The sequence below is a fragment of the Megalops cyprinoides genome, chromosome 18 (assembly GCF_013368585.1).
Source record: "Megalops cyprinoides isolate fMegCyp1 chromosome 18, fMegCyp1.pri, whole genome shotgun sequence".
In the NCBI taxonomy this organism is placed as follows: domain Eukaryota; kingdom Metazoa; phylum Chordata; class Actinopteri; order Elopiformes; family Megalopidae; genus Megalops; species Megalops cyprinoides.
Genome location: NC_050600.1, coordinates 4,638,229 through 4,654,388, shown reverse-complemented (window position 1 = coordinate 4,654,388; position 16,160 = coordinate 4,638,229).

Here is a 16,160-nt window from a genome sequence, read left to right as displayed (position 1 = left end):
TGAAGATCGAAGTGATAGAGGGAAGCTGTGAGAAATGTGACTGAAGGGTTAGAGGAAGAGGAAGTGGGGTGAGATTGTAGGCTGTAGGGCAGGGAGCTCGGGGTTGGGCAGGGTTTATGTCTCTGCTGTGAAGTCCAGGGAAAGAAAAGAAGCATTAAACATAACGTGACGGGTGGACATTGATGAGATCTGACTGACTGGGCATAACAGCCCATTGCAGGCACAGCAACTGCTGTTGATAGAAATTTACTGTGAAACGTAAGGTATTTGGGTTCAGAAGATGGTTTTGAAAGATTGGATTATGTTGGATTCGTGCTAGTGTACTCATATTTAACATTTGCACCATATGTACATTTTTTATTGAAGGGTTAATATTGTGTTTGTTATTTCTTTTCATCAGTTTCAGTACTTACATGCAGCCAGTTTAATGTCTGTCTGTTTCTGAGACTCTTTCCACAGTTCAGTTCAGAAACATTTGATCTCACCTTAGCTTTGTCAGTAAGACCCTGTTCCTTTCTTTCACTCTATATGTATGCAATTTGCAAAAAAAAGTAATGTAAGCCAGATGTCCCTCCAAGCAAGACATGAATTCTATCCCTCAAATTGGGCTTTTTCTGCTTGTAAATCTTAAAATAACTGAAAGACAGCTTGTTTTTTTTTACAAACAAAGTAAATACAGAGCATGGCATCAGGCCTGTTGCGGCTTACATCAGCAGCTCTCTGATCAAAAGAATCTGGTGAATTCCCGCAGCAGAGGACTGGATAACACAGCATTGTTTGGTTGTTGTAATTATAATTACCAGGGTTGAGATTTGTTTGGAGTTCCTTGTTCCACTAGGGACCTCCCACCAGCTCCACTAGGGGGCACCACTGAGCCTTCAAGTTTTCGCTTTCACCACAACGCGTTTTGTTTTCCAGTCTCACTCAAAATGTCGATTGTTGCGTTTCTTGCCATTGCGGCGGTTGCATGTAGGCAGGAGTTGCAGCCTCCTTGCCTCTGCTAGCGAGAGGGGGCTCTGTTTCGCGTTGCGGTGTTACCCTGCGGCAGATTGATTGGTTCTGGAGAGGGACAGGAGAGCGGCAAAAGCACTGGAAAGCGTGAAAGTGAGGACTTAGAGGGGGAGCAGAGAGCGGAAGGTGCGTAACAGAAAAGGAGGAGAGGCCGCTGAGGAGCTTATTGTCCAAATCCTTCATTCTCTGCAGTTACACTTTTCTTCCCACCTCTCTCTGTCTCACTCTCTCTCTCTCTCTCTCTCTCTCTCTCTCTCTCTTTCTCTCTCTCAGGTGCGTACAGATCTCAGATCTCATTTGACATCAGGCAAAAACAGAAACAAAATTTTAAAACAAACTTTGAAATGGAAGTCTTAGTGTGATGTTTTGGTTTCAGGAATGTGAGAGGGAAATGAAGTGTGTATAACCTAATGGCCACTGTAAACGTCCGCATTACCATTCTATTGGAAAAATGTTAAGAACACACACACACACACACACACACACACACCCACACATCCACACACCCTGAACATGTCCAGATGAAATCTATTCATACCAACAGCATGTGGACAGACACAGCACAGGCAACGTGCAGTGGGCAGACTGAGCTTTGCCATTTACAGAGAGTTCACAACTGGAAGCAGCAGACATGACGCAGTGATGTGTACCCCCCCCCCCCCCCCCCCCACAGTGCACTCCTCATTTTGTATTTTGACTCAATGGGCAGCAGTGTGCTCCAGTGGCAAGAAGCAGGGCTTTTAACGCAAAAGTTTGCCAGGAACAAAATGTGCAGTTGTACGAGTGGATGCTATTAAGTTGCTCTGGACGACGGTATCTGCTAAGTGAAGAAACATTGGAATAACACTGTGTCCACACTGTTTCACCTCAAAGGAGAGAAAAAACGGATCGACACATCGCAGTGCGAGTTTTACTGTTTTTTCAGTGCCAACATGTTTTTTTAATTCTGGTAATAGCTGGACTCGCCAGCTTTTCGTGCAAAAAAGAATAACAGAAAAAAATTTGCATTTACTTGTGATTCAGATATGAGGATGAAATTTGATTGAGTCCAGGCCTAAGTGTGGAGTTGCATATATTTTTGAAAATATTGTCTGTGAGAATCAAAAATGTCAAGACAATCGTGGACCACTGGTAAGCTGTAAAATAGATTTATTAAAATACATCTTCTTAAATGACAATAAATAGCATGCCTTTTCAAAATACATGTTTTTATCAAGTTTACAAACCTATGCACATTTTAAAATTTGTACAAATGCATATTTTAAATTTCCAGACATAAAATTTAGAATAACCAAACATAAATAATAAATACAGAGAACTGAATGTGAATATTGGAGAAGTTGTACCTCTGTGTGAGTACACAGAGTATCAGACTGGTTGAATGACAATAACATCCCAAAGTGAGAAATCAGTTAGTGAACAGCAACATAAATATATAAAGCACAGGTCTGAACAGCTAAGGGTAGAAAGGTATATAAACAACTGCACATACTAGCATGTGATGCTAACAATATACCATAATATAAATATTAATACAAATATAAATACAAACATAAATATAAACATAAATATATGTAATATTAAACATGAGTATAAATTTCTTTGTTTCAGGGGTCAGGAGGAAGGGTAGCACACTGAAGGATAGTGCTTTTCCACTCTTATGCATAGAGATGCAGGGGGTCACCTGTATGTGTCTGTGTATGTGTGTCCATGTGAAATGCGTGTGCATGTGTCTGTGAAATATGCACGGGCACCTATGTGTGTCCGTGTGGGTGTAAGTAGGTGTGGACGTGTGATTGGTCAGATGTGTGTTTGTGTGTGTGTGTTCGTGTGTGTGTGTGTGCGTGTGCATCAGACACAGTCCAGTTGCCAGCTGTTGAGCATCCTTATCCAGGACTGCAGGTGTCTAGATTTCTGCCTTAAGTTATCCCACACGTTGTCATTGTGGTGGAAGCACTTGCAGGTCTGCGCCTTCTTTAGGGCAGTCAGACCCAGACTCAGAGCCTGAAAGCGAAGGGAGGTCAGCATTATCCAGTAACAATCCATGTAGACTGTATAGTAATATGACTATGAAACGGGACACACAGTACGTCCTTACCATTTTTTCCAGAGCCTTTCTCAAGGAATTGGTGCGCCTGATGATTATTTGCGGGATTGTTGCGCCCGTTAAGTCTGTGAAACAGTTGATCTCCATCTGAAGGCACATCCTCTCCAATACATTAGCCTGGCAAACATACACAAGGGGTTAAGGCAGAAATGTAAGGGGGCAGGGACAAACCCGATACTGCCATTACAATCCACTCGACAGGGTTGTGTCCTGTGCCTTTTAGTGCCTTTTTTTCTCCAAGAGGCTCAGACAGCTAGAGCGCTCAATCCCACTGCAGGCAACTTTTAGCCCGACCATGTCATCAGCCGAAAGGGACCAGGCGTCCACAAAGGCACAACAAACTTGCCACAGGGAACAAACTTGTTCTGCTGGAGTGGGAGTGGGAGCGGGAGCGGGAGTGGGCTTTCCCAGCAGGGTTTCCTCATCTCGCCTCTCTCAGGTACCCTGTGACTCATCGGGCGCCTATGTGCTGGCGCCTGTGATTTCACTGGCGATGCGTCTGCCTATCAGTCAGCCTTTCGCTGCGCTGAAGGTCTCGCAATGTGAAAAACAGAAAACAGTCACTGCCGGCGTGCAGGTGCAGGAGGATTGCACAAGCCAGGGGCGTTTTCAGCAATTGAAAAGATCAGAGGCTAAGTCAAAATTGCCTGGGGCTTGTCTTTTTTTTTTTTTTTTGAAGGGAGATCGGCATCGGTAGGTTGGGGAGGTTATATCTACCTTTATAATAAATGAATATTATCACACCTTTGGACGCTGCAAGTCAAGTTCCGCTCTGTTACACAGTCTGTCTGTTGTTTTGCTATAAACACCTCCTTTTTCAGGGAGAAAATATTCGGGGCTAGGCTTAAAATATTCAGGGCTATAGTCCCGAATGATCGGACCTAACGATGCCACTGGCACAAACTGAGGGGTGCAAAGGGAGATAATCATTTAAGAAACACAGTCTCTGTAGACCTGAAGCAGACAGACCGTCCTCAACAAAGCAAGGTCAGTTACGTGCATGTGTCATTACATTACATTACATTACATTACATTACATTACATTACTGTCATTCAGCAGAAGCTCTTAGCCAGAGCAACACAGGTCACAATTTTTATGTCCATTTATACAGCTGGATATTTTTTTTGTGCTTTCAGTGTTGGGAAATAAATATGTCATATAAACCCGCATGATGTAATACTAATGCTACAGTAATATGATAGCTGTTGATCACAATGTATAATAATCAGAAACTTTAGCTGTCTGATGTGGGGGTTAGCTGTGTGTTGTACACTACTGGTCTGTATGTGTGAAATAACGTGCAGTTGGAGGTTATGTTATCAGGTCTCAGCTGTAAGGTACGTACCAGGTTTGCTTTGTCACATATGTCTATGGTTTCAAAAGGAGTGGTATCCATCTGAAAACCAAAACCAACAAACAGAGGGACAGACAGAGACAGACCACGTCTTTTACAAAAATCATTACCCTCCAGCATACAACTGGCAAATCATTTTGTCACAAATCTGTGACAATAACAATCAAAAACAATCCATTCATGCTTGCAAGAGCAAATGAATCAAATATATTACAATTCCTGATAAACTGGAAGAGATGGAGCAGTCACAGGGCATTCTGGAGATTAGAACTGATTTTGGGCAATGAATAGCTTGCATAACATCTTATGATAATTAGTAATTTTTTCGTGATATACAACAGTTTTTGAGGACAAGGTATTGGTAATGAGAACAAATAAAACTGGTAGAAACCGATTTCAAGGATAGGTTTAAATGTGTGATAACACCGTCTCTAGTACCCCTTAGGCACTAACACTCAAAGCTAATTGATGTCTGTGAAATACCTTTTACCAGCTTGAAAGGACAAAACATGTGCAAACATAAAACCTGTAAGCCACAAGTCTGTCGATGGCTGAGGTCCATATGTTGCATAAGTGGAAATGATTGAGACTTCCTGTACTTTACAGGTACTTAGTACAGTGTGGTATCATCATTTCTGTTGCCAGCCACACCCAATCAATCACTGTGACCCTCTCCATCATCCAATCTCTGCGTTCAAAGCCAATTACCCCTCAATTTCCTTACTGCTTAAGGAGATTTTATTTTATTTGGTTAAAGCTCACAAACTACAGAACAAATACCTTAAATAATCTTATAACAGTTATGCATTGACCATGTTTCTCGTGGATGTGTTGGCCATGTTTCTGATATAAAAAGTTAAAGAATCTAGTTTTTAACTCATATAAGCACATTTAAAGAGACAGCATAAACATGGAGGATAACGCAGGAGCGGAACTGCCCGCCTGGCGCTCACCCATGTGTCTGGAGGCAGAATTTCACTCAGCGACTCGCTCTCCCTCTTCAGGTTGTCCAGCAAGATGTCTCGCTCGCTCCTGGCGTTGGCACATGCGCTGGGAAAGGCTCTTCCGCTCGCTCTCCGCGCCCAGAGCAGTACCCACAGAGCGGGGATCCAGCAGCAATGCACTGGGGGGAGGCCGGGGGGAGAAAGGTGTAAGGGCTAAAGGAAGACCTACAGACATACACACATACACACACACATACACACACACATACACACGCACAAACACACACACACACCACACACACATACACGCACAAACATATTCACTCCCAAACATACACACAAGCTCTATAACCACACCTACATATTTATCACCTGTATGTGCAAGTCACCACCCACATGTCAAGGAAAGAGAAAGAGAGAGAGACGGTGAGAGGGACACAGACAGGGAGAGAGAAAAAGACAGAGACAGACAGACAGACAGAGAGACAGAGACAGAGGAATGAGAAACCCAAAAGTTAGGAGAACGTGAAGCTGTTTCCCAGTTCTTACTTCTCATTCTGTCTGAGTTTGGCCTTTGTGTGTGTGTGCTTGTGTGTGTCCCTCCTGCACCTCACACTCAGCATACCTATATATACCTAACAGGACAGGGAGTGTGAACCACAGCGAAAGGAAGCCGGGCCTGAGATCATCCTCAGTCAGATTCCGAGGAAAAGGGCCCTACATCATATGCACTGATTCATCAGTCCTGCACAAGTCATTGCATTTTTTTTTCCCTTCATAGCTGAAGCAATGCTAAAGGACCAGAACATCCTCAGTTTTTTTTTCTTTTCTTTCTTTCTTTCTTTATTTATTTATTTATTTTAAATTAAGGTTTTAAAATTGTTGTTTTCACACAACATGCAAATCTTTAACACCTTTATGGAAAATAAAAAAAAATAGAAGCTTCAACACTTGAACCAAACATAAATCAATTCATAGTCTTGAAAAATCACAGCCCAGGGGTTTGTCTGCAACAGAATACAGTTATTCCCATGAGCATCTATACCCCGTGCATGAAAATTATAACTTCTTGATTGTTCATTCGCCGCTCAGTCATTTCACTAAGGCAAGAAATTCCAGACCAACTGAAATAAAACTGAGGGTTTTAATTAGTGGAAAGGTACAGTAATGCATTTCTTGGTAGGCAGGTCTGATGGGATCTTTGGCTTGACTGGAGTCCAGCCCTCCAAGGAAGCAAGCACATCAATGAGGCAGTAGGATGACACTAAAAGTCCCTCCCTTGGAACCTTCTGGAACAGAAGGGACCAGTCCTGGCTGTATGATGAAGACCATGGAATCCTACTGGGAGAGTGCAAAAGCCAGGTGGGAGACCCTTGAACTCTGTCCAGGACAGAGACGTACAGGTATGGGGAGGAGTGCATGAGGCAGCAGTCTAGCATAGCGGTTAAGGAGCAGAACTCGTAACCAAAAGGTTGCTGGTTCATTTCCTCGCTGGGGCATTGCTGCTGTACCCTTGGGCAAGGTACTTAACCCACAACTGCCTCAGTAAATATCCAGCTGTGTAAATGGATAATGTTATTTTTAAAAAAAAAAACTGTAACCAATGTAAGGCGCTCTGGATAAGAACGTCTGCTAAACTCCCAAAGCCAATAAAGAGGTGGGCAGAGAGCAGAAGGTGTAGGATGCGCGAACAGATAATATGTCAGGAAGGTTCTTAGGTGATTTACATCATTTTTTTTTTTTTTTTTTTTAATGTACATCATTTTCTGGTTCAAATTGATTTGGGGTGAGTAGGCATGGCTATAGGAAGAGGTTGTCAGTGCATTCTTTTTTTCTGGTGGGACCCAACTTTTAAAGTTCTCTTGTGATACAGGACAATTCAAGATTTCACTCTTCATACCTACAGTGATACCCCCAGAACAACCATGGACCTGGGAGGAAGTAGAAAGGAAATAAGGGATGAAGCAAGGCTGATAGACATACACACACAGAAACACAAACACACTGTAGCAAAGGGCAAGAGCAGTCACCCCACCCGGCCTCAAACCCGGGTCTACGGGGTACCAACCATGCGACTTTGACTGCGATGCCAAAGAGCGAATATGGTGCACTGAAGTGCTATCTGCGGCTGAGCCAGTTTGCATTTTTGGGGCAACCTGAACCCCTGTTCGGCCTATCTTTGCCACACACACACAGACACAAAAACACATGCACTCCCATACTCACCCAAGCATGCAAGCTTTCAGTGTTTTTGCTTGGTTTGCCAAACATCTAGGTGTTCCTTTCAACCTGCCCAGTCTGGAATACCATATCAGCAGGCTTTGGCTGGGAATGGCAGTAAAGCCCTCTATGTTTAACACACACTTACAGAGAAAGAAAAAGAGCCCTTCCTGAAGCCAAAGTACTTATAGAACAAGGATTCTCCCTACACTGAGAATCTGAAACACTTTGCTCAGGGCGATAACTAGGTGCAACAGGGGAAAAAATGATCAAATAAATAGTGGTGTACCCTGACTATTTATTTATTTTTTTAGCACATCTGTAATACTACATAGTTTTAAGATGACCCACATTACATTTACTCCTTTCAGTCCTCTCAGCAGATGGTCAACTACCATGTGAAAAATGACATATAAAGTGACAAGTCATTATACTATATATAGTGGCTGTATTTTTTATAGCATTGTATTTTGTAAATGTTTATCCACTGTGCGTTTCCAGCGTGATAATAAAGTGTTCATCATCATTTTTATCGCCCTGCACCACCAAAAAAAAAAAAAAAACCACACGGATGGAAAAAAATAGGAAAGAAAAGTTGCACAAATTATACACAACAGTTCCTTCTGACATGAAGGAAGTGAGTGAATCATTCTGCCACTTGTACCACAAAAAGCAGGAGCTTCACTGCACGCAACAGAACCACATGTCACTGACATAATGACAACCCTCTAGCCCACCACTGCCACAAATACTTCTGAAAACGTGGCAGTGATTGAACTGTATGTTTAGTCTTGCGGTCTCCGGGTAAACTTAAGAATGATCTTAATCTAATAAAGTGAAGGCCGCCATGGTTTCCCGCAGCAAACTGTTATGAAGTGGCATTGAGTAATGGTTATGCCGCAGGATTCGAAGAAACCGATCACTGGGTGTTGAAAACCAGGAATGCATTAGCCCCCCAACTGTTTTAATGGGTCAGAGTCTGTATGTGAATTATAATATGTGTAAGTGAAAAAATATAATTACTTTTGGTCGCTATTGACGAGGACATTTGTCCAATATCTTTGTTTGGGCTTTCTTGGTAACACAGTAGTATGCGTAGGCAATTTTTTCCCTTGCAGTGACATCATCATGGTTATCAAGCATTTTTTTTCCATTCATTTGCTAGGAAGAGACCTATTTCCAGAACAGCATACGTAGGCCACATGCTACCCCATTTATATAGCTAGATATTTGATGAAGCAATGCAAGTTTAAGCGCCTTGCATAGTGGTACAAATGGCCCATCTGGATGTCAAACCAAATTCCAAAAAAAACCATGACGGCGATGTCACCATGCCACCTCAGGAGGGTTGTCTTGGAGCAGTGCAATCCGATTGGCTCCCGCCTCATTTTAATTCCTGACCCTGTCCCCTACCCAATCAGAAAAGACAGGATTTAAATTTAGCATTGCATTCTAATTTTTTCACTCCCAGGCTTTACGGTAACCGATGAACCTATAACTTCATATACACCTACATTTTCAGCATATCCAAGTGCCTGTGGCTATGATCTTATGACCTGAGGTATTACAAAGTTCTAAAGGGAAAATGAAGCACCCGTAATCATGACCCTCTTTTATGAATGGTATAAGAATAGGATTTCTGTCCTGCTAGCCCCCACACCAGGTGTACTGCATGAATTATTGTAATTATTGAAAAAAGGTGTTTGTATCATGTCATTCGATCCATGAAAAAGGGTCAGTGTTGGTGCAGTTGAATGAGTGATACGGACACCCATGTACCTTGTCCAGCCAACTATTGAAACTTGGTCATGCTGCGCTTCTAATATTGTTGACTCCTTATATGGCTTTTTGGTTGTGTTGTACTCTGCCTCACCTGCAATTTGCTTTGGCTAAAAGCACCAGCCAATTAAGTAAATATAAATCCTGACGCAACTCTCTGACTGCAGTGGATCAGACATGATGTGACATAACAAAAACTTCCTACTCACTTGAGAGGAACTGATGTGACTGGCAATCCTCTCTCAAAATACTGGAAGTCATGGCTTTTCGTAATACAATGACAGTAAGCATGACAACATTTTTTTACTCATCCATAGTTATTTGTATGGATTGTGAAGACTGTGTTGATAGTGTGAATGGTAATACATATGGGGAAAAAAGTATTTTTTAGGATCAGTATTAGGCAAGAACATTATGTGGTAATGCTGAATCAGACACAAAAGATGTTAAAACAGCAGACGTGTCAGCATATACATTGAAGGACCACTCATTTTCACTTCATGTGTATACCCTAACTCATTATATTCCAAGGTATCTGACATAACCACTGAATTATGGTGGCAATGGTGATTAAAGGACCTAGGTAATAATAGCAGTGTTGTGTGGTGTTAACAAGCACAGCTCATAACGCAAATGTTGCTGGTTTGATTCCAGTCTGAAGACCTGCTGTTGTACCCTTCAGAAAGGTGTATAACCTGAGTTGCCTCAGCAAATGTCCAGCTGTCGAACTGAATGAAATGTTCTTTCAAAAATTACGCAAGTTGTTGTGGGAAAAAGGATAAGCAAACCCCTCCCGCCACGGCAGCTCCTTCCGTTTTTCCTCCTCCCCTGCTGGGATCCATTCACCAGCCACAGCCCACTCAAAACTTAGAGAAGTCTTCATGTGTGCCTAAGGGCAGTGCGACATTCATAAGCTGCAACAACACTTTCACAGTGCCTCGCACAGTGTCTTCCAGTGTTCATTACGGCACACATTACATCTCTCCCAGGATAATGTGCATTACAACAACATATTACGCCTCTCCCAGGACAGTGTTCATTACAGCAGACATTACAGCTCTAACAGGACAAGCCTCAGCCTCTCCTAAAATAAGCCCTCCCCTGATCAATCCGGTGCTGCTACCCCTAGATTCAATCAAAACCACCAAGCCGGCTTAAAAGAAAAAGTTCAGCATGAAAATGTGGCACCAAATTAATCCTGGATGGGGTTAAACACCGCAGAACTTTACGGTGTCAATACACGCCGCGTTTCTGACAAGAACCGTTCCAGTGGTCGGGGATAAAACCGCATTTTAGCGTATAAAAAACTAAACTAATAATCTGATAATCTTAATTGAAAGTTTCCACAATGTTTCATTTAACTGTCTCAAGTTAAAATAGTTGTCTTACACCTACATTCACAGTTAACAGCTATAAGTAGTGACAATTAATCTTGTAATGATACGGTAGAGATTTTTTTAAACCACCGTCCTCTGTGCAGTGAGCATTTTACTTTCTCTTAAATTCCTTGACAGGTTGTTGCGAAAAGAGCAGCACGCACGCAGGTTTGCTCAAAAGTGCAGAATTACTGTTTTGTGAAGTCGATCAAAATTAAAACGTTGGTCAATTTCTCCTGAAAAATGACTTCTGGAGATTGTCTGTTTCGTCTGATGTATGTTTACATCAGATAAATGTATCACCACATGTGAAGGTAGTGTAAATTAGGTTCGCCTGTCTGAAATCAGTTCAGCCATTTATTTGCTTTTTTCAGACAGCACACATACAAAACATTTAAAAAGACAACCATAGTCCACAGTCATTACAAAACATCACAATCATTAAAGTATCTATGGTCATAATGTGGGCAGGAATGAGTTCCTAGGTCTTTTGGGTGACATCCATCAGGAATTATTTCTGCTAAATAAATGCTCAATGGACCATGGACCTTTCCTTTGGTTGTTTGGCGGTATGTGTGGTTTCTGGAAGAGTCAGAAGAACAATAAATGAGTGGTGGCCGAAGGATACGGACAGAGGGCAAATGGTGACCTGGGGGCCGTCCTTGGGGGTGCGCCTGTGCCTCAGGTTACCTGGGGGGATCCTACTGATAAGGGGAGCAGCAGGACCGGTTTGGGCAGGTTTCAACTGAGTTGTAAACAAGTGCCTGTGAAAGGTGGGGGTTATGCGCAAACAAATACAAAGACAAAGACAAAGACAGAAACATGTGGCTCTTTTCCACAGTGACTGTCTGCCTCCCATGGCCATGACATTCAGTGATGCTATAGTCTCATACTGTAGACTACACTAGTTTTAGTGGTGGAAGAGGAGTCTTTATGGAGGTGAACATATGAAATGTCACTTTTAACACATGAAAGATAAATGACACATTACAAGATTGAGTTGTGTGGAGCTACGGTCACTTTTAGCCCATAACCGGCCAAGGGCACAGAGCCATTTGCACCAACATACCCTGCCTGCTCCCTGAGTCTAACCTGCACTGGTGTCATATGAACTGAATTTGAAATGGTTCTCGTCACTCTTCCTGGGCAAGCTGTGAGAAATATACAGAGGAAATGAATGAAAGATGTGGAGGTTGCGAAAGCAAGTGAAAGCAGCCAGACCACAGACAAATACGCCTATGCATCAAGACTCAGACCCCCCCCCAATTTATTTTTTTAAAACATTTTATCCCTTGGGCTTGGTTGTCTGTTGACTAAGTCAATCGATTTTGTAATGATGTCATTTAAATTGAAATTGGATTTCCAGTATATGTAAATGACCCACTCGTGACTTGTTGCCAATTTCCCTTGTCTTTAGTATGAGAAATACTAAAAAATCCCCTTTCTAAAATAATAGTTGCTCAATTTTCTGAGGCAGCAGGCATGAGTATCTATCATGGTTGTGGAATGTTGCCTGGAGGGTATGGCATCAGATTTTAGATTTTATTGCGATGCAATATCGCAATGCAATAATGTGGCGGCAGTGTAGCATAGTGGTTAAGGAGCAGGACTCGTAACCGAAAGGTTGCCGGTTCGTTGCCTGCTGCTGTACCCTTGGGCAAGGTACTTAACCCACAATTGCCTCAGTAAATATCCAGCTGTATAAATGGATAAGAGACTGTAAAGAAGACATTGTAAAGAACTGTAACCTATGTAAGTCGCTTTGGATAAAAGCGTCTGCTAAATGAATAAATGTAAATATCAGCCAGAGATAAAAAAGTGCCTCACTGAGGGTAGATAGCCTCACATCCTGTTACTCTACAACATAATACTCCGCTACACAGCACAATACGACACAGAGAAATAGTCTGGATCGTATAAAAAACAATATAACCACAGCAGCATCAATCCACTATGGCACAAGCATGTTTTGCGTGTCACAGTATATTCAGTTACAATTCTATATGATGCATTTTATTAGTGTGAGATTAAAGTGTAAGGTACTGCCAAGGAAGGATTACAAATGCAAATTAAGACGCAATGAATGAGCAAAAGTGTAATAATGCTAATAATAAATAAAATAATACAATAAAACAAAGATAAAAATATGCACAAGATAAAGTAATATCAACAAGTTCATTAATAAAAAGAGAGTAAGAGACTGACCCATGCCTCCCGCATAGAAATGTTGGTGGTGTGGCTTTGAGATGGCTACCCACTTTCCTTATCTAGCTGTTAGTGTGCCCACACTGCACTGTACCAATGTTTTCTCTCAGTGAAGGATAAATATTCTGTGGTATTGCCAAGTCACTTCCATGTCACCATACTGTTGTTTGTTAAATAAGCTCTCACACAGTGCTGTGAAATTAAAGATGTTGCAGGGTGGAATATACAAGTGAGTTGTTTTACAATGTGATTTTCAAAGAATTTTCCCTTTAGAAAATAAACTTATGTTTGTGGTATGTTGATTAAATATTAAAACATTGCTCTAAACAAGTACATTAATGTCAGAACATACAGTTTATATTCATTTCCTCTAGTCCCCAAACAGTATATCCATTTAAGTTTGCACAAACTCAAAGCGATGATGTGTCACGTGTCTTTATAGTTTAGTTTGCTGGGTGTGGCTTTTTTATACACCAGGAGTGTCGTGTGGGTTGAATGTTTTTACCCTCTAAACCCTATCCATCCCTCTCTGAGTTTATACTTCCTCAAATTTAAAGTCAAATATTAATTGCACCCTCTCTCTTTCTCTCTAGTCGGTGAACTGAAATGTTGAAATATCTCTTGAGCTCCTTGTTTTTACTATTTAAATAAAGAAGGCTTAAAAGTCAAAGTCTGTCTCTCTCCCCCTCTCTTTCTCTCTCTCACACACACACACACACACACACACGCACGTGTGCTTCCACAGAACAGACAGACAGAACAGGTCAGTAGGTGGAGGAGGGGGTGGAGGAGCAAGTTTACCATCTGTTGTTCTGTTCAAAATGCACACAAGGGGCTCCCAAACTTCTGAAATCAAAGGGTTCTGAATACACTAATATACTGGTAAAATACTGTGTTGCACAGATGTAGCAGCCAAACTGGCTAGGCAACTACAGGCACGTTGCTTGGGAAAGTTTTAGCAGTTTTGGCAGTTTACTGCTTCTTAATAGCTCTCACTGCGGATTATAATCAGACAATAATTTAACTGACTAAATGTAGAACCTATGAGCTCTTGTCCGAACTGTGACAGAAATACATTTTAATTGATCAGACTCATTACTTGACGAGCAGACTCCGCTGTCTTTGGTAACTGTGTGCACAATGCTACAGAGTGTAGAGTTTTGCAACTTAGCATATTATTGATGTTTTTACTTTTAATACTGCGCTATGCTGTTTTGAAAGCCAAGTCAAGCACTATGAGATTATAAAATTAAAAGAGCTTTACAAATAAAATATTATCACTAGTTGTATAGTAATGAACTGGAGCATTTATTGTGAAGCACCACAACTGTGTTTGGGTATGTATATAGCAAGGCTTTGCAATTCTAATATCAGAAGCCATTTTTTTTAATTAAATGAAATAGCTTGGACTTGAAGCAATCCCAGAGAGTATGAGGGGGAAATGCATACCTGTTTATCTTTTCCCATGCAAACAGCAGGTCAACATGCCAAATCAATGAAACTTGAACCCTGGCCTAAACCCTCACCACTCAAATCCAAACAAAAAAAAAATTCACATGAAGCAACTGACTTGTCGTAAGATTGTACAAACCAGAACAGCAGAACAGAGAGGGAGTGCTTATCAGCTCCTGATCATGGAGTTATGCTTTGATGGGCTTGTGGTCTTGTGGATAGATTTTTGATTATTCACAAGACTTATTTGGCTTTGAAATGGCAAATAGTGATGGTGTTACATGGTGTCTCTGCCCCAGTATAACATCTTCTAATAGCAGTAGGGTGTAATATTTACTGATTGCAGTTTAGGTCTTGTGAAGTTTTAACTTCATCTGAAAACCTGATTCTATTGCATGACTGACATATCCAATCCTGCCGGAATCCCATGCAGTACCACACTTTACCAGCACGCTGTGAGCAAAAGCTTGTTGAGTTTATCTGTTCCTACACATGGGGCTGTGGCTCAGACGGCAGCACTTTCCTTGCCTGGTCCGCCCTCCTCCTCCCACTGGGTGGCGCGACTGAGTTCATGGACAGACCCACAGCGGCACACCGCTCACCGCAGCGCCTCAGAGAACCACACTGCCAGTGGAAAGATTTTTATTTATAAAAAAAGAAAGAGGAAATGTATTTATTTTTTAAAGAATAAAAAATGTGTAATACTTGCTCAAATTAATTAAACGACCATAGCCGTTAAATTTAATGCCCCCATACATGGATGTACAGCAGAACCAGAAAATGTGAACATGAATATGCATGGTATTCATAATTGATAGGAAAATGTATATAAATAAGGAAAGGTTATCCTGTACAATAAATTTCAAATTGCGGTGTAGCATAGTGGTAACTAGCAGGACTTGCAACAAAAAGGTTGCTGGTTTGCTTCGAAGCTGGGGCACTACAGTTGTACCCCTACGTAAATTGCCTCAGTAAATATCCAATCGTATAAATGGGTAACATGTAATAAAAAAGTAACCTATGTAAGTCGCTTTGCATAAGAGCATCATAATGCCACTATCATACCAATAACGTAATGTTAAATGCCAATAATAACGCAAGACTATTGATTATAGAAATTTAAATAATCTCCATCTGATACTTGTACCGTACTCCCCGCATCCAGTACAAATTAATGCCAATCCCATAAAAGTGTGTGTTTGTGCCAGAGGCCAGGCCAGCCTCATAAAATAGGCTATTGCTCACTAAAGTGAGTGTCAATCACCATCAATGATCGGTGCACAGCGAGACTATATGATTGAGAGACTGAGTATGAGACTGAAATACTGTGCAGTCTAAATATTTATAAAAAAATTTCCTGTGAGATTTAAAGTTGATGAAACGCAGGTTGATCGTTTCTGAAAACGTTTCTGAAAACGTTTCGTCATCAGTCATATTTAAGACGTGGAGGAAATACGGGTTAGGACGATTTGGGTCCGACTGGTTGCCCGAAGGGACGCGTATTCCAGAGCAGCAACCCCAATTACCCCACCAAACACACACACGCGCGCTTCTGAAGGATATGTATAGGGCTGTGTGCATGCAGATCCCCTGCCAGTCAGAAAAGTGCAGCAGAGCCTTGCGGCAACTTCCGTCTTTGCCGGCATTTGCGCGCTCTTACTCACATAAACTGTGGAGGGTTTTTTTTTTTTTTGAAGGGGTTGGTTAATGC